A 7,733-nucleotide genomic window follows, 5' to 3' on the forward strand; every position below is an offset into this window, starting at 1 on the left:
CTCATTAAAATGTTAACAAAGAACCATTCTTAAGACATTTGAGGAAATCACAACCGCAAACAAACACTTAATCGTCAAACCGTTTAAAGACAAAATCACACGCAAACAAATGATTGCAAAAAGGTCAAAAGAATAACAGCGATAATAAGGAAATCCGGCCTTCTAAGAAAAAAAAAAATACAGCAATGCACCTAGTAATTCTGGCCAAAACTACGGTGTACAAGGTTGTGTGGCTGCATTGGAGGTATACCTAAGTCTGCCAGTGGGCCTGAATCATGGGAGTTCCATGGGGTTTCTTCAAGGTAGTCTCAAGGCAAACTAGGTCTGCCTACATTCTACAGGAAATGAAGACCTGGCATGTAGGAAGATATTCCTGGCTGTACGTACGAACGCAAGTGTGTGTGTGTATACATATACAATACCAAATACATACATTTATATATATATATATATATATATATATATATATATATATATATATATATATAACTATCATTCTTCACACAGTTTGTTTTTACCACTGCTTGCGTAATCTTGGTTGAGCCAACCGGGCAGAAAAGTTCCAAAACACTCGTCGCTTCAGACACTTCCACCAAGGCTCATCAGTGGCCCGTCAAGCACCCTACATATAAATAAACCATTCCTTTAAATCTCGCTTACTATTTGATAACCCGGATATGAGTACAATTCTGTTTACAACAATAAATACAACACTGCAGAGTGACCCTACCTAAAGGCACAGGGGGCATCCATTACAAAGGCTACATAAACATCACGTGCAGAGGGGGGTGGGGAGTGAAGGGGAGGGGGGGGGATTACAGTCGGCTTTGGGGCAGAGACATCTATGGGAGAGCCCTGACACTACAAAGACCCCTCATCGCATAACACAACACGGTGATGTGACAAACAGCCCAGGATGAAAAATGTGACAAACATATGGGAGGTCTTTGGACCCAAAACTTGGCAACAGTTCTTTGAAAAGAGAGAAAAAAATAGAAAAAAGGATCAAGCACGCGAAAAGTTGAAAGCGCTTGAGGAGTGTAAAAGTTGTCCCCTAAAAGATAAGGTTAAAAAAAAACAAAAAAAAAAAACGTATATACTTTTAGTGACAGGAGAAAATGTCCCCCAGAACAGCGAAGTAAAAAGACAGACGCCGAAGGCACTTTTAGCCCTTCCTGGACAGGTCGATAAAACAGAGAAGAAAATCCAATACGAGGTAAAAACCGTTCTTCCCGAATCCATTAAAAAAAAACCTAAAGGTGAAACGAAATCGTCAATAACTAAAAATTAAAAACATGATCTGCATTAAGTTAGATAATCACTTTCGAAAACAGATCAGACGAAAAAGCTATTTAAAAAAAAAGGATGAAAATAAAAAGCGATTTTTAAAGCCAGATTTAATTAATCGGTGGTTCGTGAAAATCCGCGAATAGGGAATCAATACATCAATAACGGCGCTAAAAGAAATCGATGATAAAATGGGGACAGAGCGAACAGTCAGTCGTCGCTTTTGTGGTCCGAATGCGGAAATACCATAGACGACAACTCGCGGGGAACGAAGTTGCCAGAGGCTGCCGGAGAGGAAATACTACGTATTTTTCTCTCAAGAGTTGAAGATACTTTTGTACACCACGTTTGTGTATTGCAGATACACCACCATATAAAGTGTCCTCCTTGAACTACATAAAAGACATTTATTTAAGGGAGTAAAGGTTAACGTCTCAATATAAAAACAAGTAACATGCACATAGTAAACAATATCTTTAAGAAATCTAGCGCCACGCATTCTTAAACATACCAAAAACAGTTATTTACGTCTATATATATATATATATATATATATATATATATATATATATATATATATATATAATATATATATATATGTAAATATATATATGTGTGTGTGTGTATGTGTGTGTATGTATATATTTAATGTGTAAGAAATATACAAAGATACACATTTACTTATAAATCAAACGAGTAACATTATATATATATATATTACATACATACATACGTACAACGCACCCATATCCGGTATAATGTTTCATAGGTAATATTAGTGGGGACCTCCTTCCGGTATCCCCCCATACGCACATAGACGCACAGGTACCTATAGGGAAAACGTATCCGCGCAACGCAACAACCGATTAATTATTTCTTTTTTTTCCTTTTTTCCCCATATCAAATGTCAGAAGTGAGAGGAAGCACTGCTACCTGTAACTGAATCGCACCGGTGCTACCCAAATTCTACGCCTGTTTCGTAACGATGAATTTGTGAAGAGAGGAACATACTGCTTATTTGTTTGTTTGTTTGTTTATTTATTTGTTTGTTAATTGTTTATCTTTTGTAAATTTTTAATAGATTGATTTTGGGTTATCTTTTTTCAACTTGAACTTTTGATCATTACGCAATTACGCAATTATTACAACAGACGCACACACGTGTATACACATTAACATACAGACAACACATTTATATATGATATTTATTAGGAATATTAATATAAATTATATATAACAATATATTAATAATATATATATATATATATATAATATATAATATATATATATTAAATAATATATATATATATATATTATATAGATATTTGTAGCGATAGCTTAGTCCTACAGACCCCGTATGAGAGAGAGAGAGAGAGAGAGAGAGAGAGAGAGAGAGAGAGGAGAGGCTGGGTATGCCATTTGTCTAATCACGTTTTCGGTTTCCAAAGACTGAGTTGTGGGAGGGGGTGGGGGGGGGAGCGCGGCTTCGTAATGCACTGATAGGCGACATTGCTTAAGAAGGAGCATCTTTAACAGAATGACACTGGGGTGCCAAGGTCATATCCTTACCCTGTTCAGGATTTGAACCGAGGAGCGAGCTAGGATTTTTATACAAACAACAATTATATATATATATATATATATATATATATATATATATATAATATATATATATATATATATATATATAATACATTAATATATCAAAGGGTATGTATTTATGCCCATTCTTTTTCATCAGATCTACAAACAAAAATTAACCCTAATATACAACACGACCACATAACAACCCAAACAAACAAATACATAAACAAACTAATGACAGAGTAGGGGGAAGAGCTACCGAACGAGGGAAAGGTAGAATAAACTCTACGGTGACAGAGCATAACATTTCATTAGCTCCATGCCTGTGTGAGCCCGTGAAGAGAGAGAGAGAGAGAGAGAGAGCGAGAGAGAGAGAAGAGAGAGAGAGAGAGAGAGAGAGTTCTATACAACAGTAAAAAATAAACTATGAATTTTCCATAACAAAACAATTAGTCTGTTCGCAGAATTGACAGGTGTGATTTTCAAAACAGGTTAAGATTAAAGGAACCATCCCATACGCGGTCCGTTCTGTTAAATTCTCCTAATACAGTTTGATTTTACACCAATCCCCCCCCCCCCCCCCCCCCCCCACCCCCGAACTCCACTTCAGGTTGAAATATCTGTACCTGGTTGACTATTTGTGATGTGTATGTATGTATGCATGCATGTATATGTACGTATGTGTATATGTGTATATGTAGTATATATATATATATATATATATATATATATATATATATATATATATATATATATATATATATATTGAGAGAGAGAGAGAGGAGAGAGAGAGAGAGAGAGAGAGGCTCCTTTACCTTGAATAAGGAGGGATGAAAGAAAATAAAAACGTAATATTTTCCTATGAGCGATAATTACTTATCAATTAAAACTACTTTCTGAATCCAAAAACATTTTTTTTTCTTTTTTTTACTAGTGCGTTAGTACATTTGTTCGCGATGTTTGTTGACAACTACAGCAAAGGGGGAACCTAAACCTTGCCAAGATTAGACCGGATAGAGTTGAGAATAAATGAGAGGAATAAAACAATATATCTGAAACAAATATCGAAGTTGCCCTTCAATATTTGAAGCCTACAGGAACTTTTACGAATTATAATCCATGAGGGACAGACCAGTAAAGCTTTCTTGAAGGAAAACAAAAGACTGCAGAGGGAGATTGAAAAGGCTATCAAATAAAACTGAGGGTCGGTCACTAACTACGAAAGATACATTTGGCTAATCCCACTAAGAAGAGAGAGAGAAAATAAATGCTACATATGACAAGATCAATTATGTGCAGAAGGGATGTGAAAATATAAAATACAATCAATTATATATAGAGAGGCTGTTAAAACCTCAAATAGAATCAATTTATATGTAGAAGGGATGTGAAAACCTAAAATACAATCATGTATAGCAGGGCTATGAAAACCTAAAATACAACTAATTATATACAGAAGGGATGTGGAAACCTAAAATACAATCAATTACATGTGGAGGGGATGTGAAAACCTAAAATACAATCAATTATTTTTAAAAGGGATGTGAAAACCTAAATTGTAATCAATTACATAGAGAGGGGCCATGAAAACCTAAAATACAATCAATTGTATACAGAGGGGATGTGAAAACCTAAAATACAATAAATTATATGTAGAGGGAATGTGAAAACCTAAAATACAATTAGTTAAAGAACAAAGGGATGTGAAAACCTAAAATACAATTAGTTAAAGAAAGAAGGGATGTGAAAACCTAAAATACAATCAATTATATACAGAGGGGCCGTGAAAGCCTAGCTTGCAATCAATTATATATAGAAGGACCATGAAAACCTAAATTGTAATCTATCATATATAGATGGGCCGTGAAAACCTAAAACACGGTCGAAATGACTGACGTAAAAAAAAGAGAGAGAAAAAAAAACCATACGCAAAATTGAATACTTCACTTCAAGGACCGTCTGTTAATCGAGTCGATGCTTTGCACCGATTGAATCAGCAGAATTTGAGAATGGAATCCAGAACTCGATCTGATCATTGGTCAAATCAATTCAATTCAATAACTGAAAGACTTACCTGAACTCGTTGCCTTCTGGATAACCATCTCACTCACCTGGAAAAAGAAGAAAATAATGATTATTGTAAACGTATTGGCATAACTCCCAGCGAGAACATACGTATATGTTTGTGTAATGTCTGGTCTTTATAGTAATGAAAATTAATGAAGTTAAGTTTCGACATGGATAAATTTAGATAAAAACATGCGCATTTAAAAGTATAACCGGTAATAATAACTATTATATAATATATATATATATATATATATATATATTATATATATATATATATATATATAATATATATATAAATTTTTGCCACGAAAGAAAAAAAATTGAAAAACTTTTTCATTTTTTTTTCCTTCGAGGCAAAAACCTTTATTTATACATAGCATCACGTTTTATATACTTCGTGATCAAGTTATTCATATATATATATATATATATATATATATATATATATATATATATATATATATGTGTGTGTGTGTGTGTGTGTGTGTGTGTGTGTGTGTGTGTGTGTTGTACTTCAACAAAAATTAATTTAGGTACAATCATGCATATTAAAGTATGATATTATATATATATATATATATATATATATATATATATATATATATATATATATATATATATATATACACGTTGCCTTAGTGCTTTCTGCATATGATAACGAATATCTCATTTCATAATAGAATGCCAAAGCTCATACATACATATATACACCCATACATACATAATACATACATACACACACACACGCCTCCATACATAGGCGACTGTAACTGTAGGCGAGGAATCAGGAGAGAAAATGTTTACGAACGCCATTCAAGGGTCGAAGCCAGACAGATAAATATGTCCAAAAGAACCTGACCCGATATACATCAGGGTATTTATAGCCGACGGATCAGCTGTTGATTTTCACGAGAGCTTCAACGGAGATCTACATCAGTGATGAATAAATAGAAACATATACCTGCTTTGGATCTAGTCGCTAACTGATACACATTTTTAATTTAAACAGACTGGCCATGACGCCTTGTCTAACATCGCATCTTTTTTTTTTTTTTATGTCTGGCGATGAGATTATATCAATGAAGTATCTACAAAGTGTAAAAGCAAAAATTCATCATGAGTGGCAAAAGGTTATAAGATAGGATGTTAAGGCCTGCAACCCTATATGAATACAAGTTAATCGGTCAGTCATTGTAAATGAAGCATAAGCATGTTCATTACACACACACATATATCGACATAAATAAATAAATAAATAAATATATATATATATATATATATATATATATATATATATATATATATATATATATATATATATTTATGTATATATATAGATATCCATCTCTCTCTCTCTCTCTCTCTCTCTCTCTGTAGTATATATATATATATATATATATATATATATATATATATATAATATATATATATATATTATAATATATACAAACAAGGAGCTTGGCTATCTGAAGTTACAAAGACCTCGGATATCAATCGCTTGGAAAAAGCAACACTAGACGACATCCTTCTAAGGAACGATTTTGCATTTCCAAAGACGACTTCAGCAGCATGAATTTGCTGCTGAAGAGGAAGAAAGAGAAAAAAAAATAGAAAGAAAGAGAGACGACAAAGCCAAGCAACGTACCTCCATTTTGTTCGCCTTGAACGGACGCTCGGCTAATATTCAAATGCCGTCCAGCGTACCGACCGGATCATTTGGACAATTATAAAATCAACACTGCTTACAACCAGTGACCGGACGTCCGGTGATGTCCGTTTTAACGGGTTATGCCACCGAAGAATACGGGATTTGTTCCGTTCGTACTCATGAACGGATCTAGTACAGGAAATGCCAACTACGCGTGGGAGACCAGCGAGTACTGGTTGGATCAAAAAAAGGCTGCTAAAATTGGATAGTTCCTCTGACTATTCTATCGATCGCAAAGTTCCCCAAGGTCGGAACACTGCAAACACAGGCCCATTTCCCGTTGAAGAGACATCTGTCACCATAATGCTGGTGGCTACCTGATGGTGGGATAATTATCTATGAAGCTTTAATCGATAAACGCAACGGATCTATTACAACTAAACCATTTGCTTAGAATCTGTCTTTTATAATTAAACCATTTGCTTAGAATCTGTCTGTCATAACTAAACCATTTGCTTAGAATCTTTCTGTTATAACTAAACCATTTGCTTAGAATCTGTCTTTTATATTTAAACCATTTGCTTAGAATCTGTCTGTCATAACTAAACCATTTGCTTAGAATCTTCCTGTTATAACTAAACCATTTTCTTAAAATCTGTCTTTTATAACTCAACCATTTGCTTAGAATCTGCTGTTATAACTAAACCATTTGCTTAGAATCTGCTGTTATAACTAAACCATTTGCTTAGAATCGGTCTGTTATACGTAAACCGTTTGCATAGAATCTGCCTTTTATAATTAAACTATTTGCTTAGAATCTGCCTTTTACAACTCAACCATTTCCTTAGAATCTGTCTGTTATAACTAAACCATTTGCTTAGAATCTTCCTATTATAATTAAACCATTTGCTTAGAATCTTCCTATTATAATTAAACCATCTGCTTAGAATCTGGCCTGTCCAGTGTTTAGCTGGAAACAGCATCTATTCATGAGTGAGTAGGTTACGCCACATTGATATGGTTAACATTTCAATTTGTTTATTTCAGCTGTATTGAGGATGATAAACTTAAGCAGTATTGTAACTAATTTGGAAGCGATGCATAATGTTACATCACACTTGGGAGCCAAGGATCTGATAAGGCA

At 34.0% G+C, this 7,733-nt stretch overlaps 1 long non-coding RNA gene across 1 annotated transcript in view; it reads right to left on the reverse strand.

The window, feature by feature from the left end:
* Positions 1-4,942: 4,942 nt before the first annotated feature.
* Positions 4,943-7,733, reverse strand: part of LOC135220227 (uncharacterized) — a 14,598-nt gene continuing 11,807 nt past the window's right edge. Inside the window, exon 3 of the long non-coding RNA XR_010315616.1 lies at positions 4,943-4,982. This is a non-coding gene — a long non-coding RNA (uncharacterized LOC135220227). The remainder of the gene's footprint in view (positions 4,983-7,733) is intronic.

Source organism: Macrobrachium nipponense, chromosome 1, assembly GCF_015104395.2.
Source record: "Macrobrachium nipponense isolate FS-2020 chromosome 1, ASM1510439v2, whole genome shotgun sequence".
NCBI lineage: Eukaryota > Metazoa > Arthropoda > Malacostraca > Decapoda > Palaemonidae > Macrobrachium > Macrobrachium nipponense.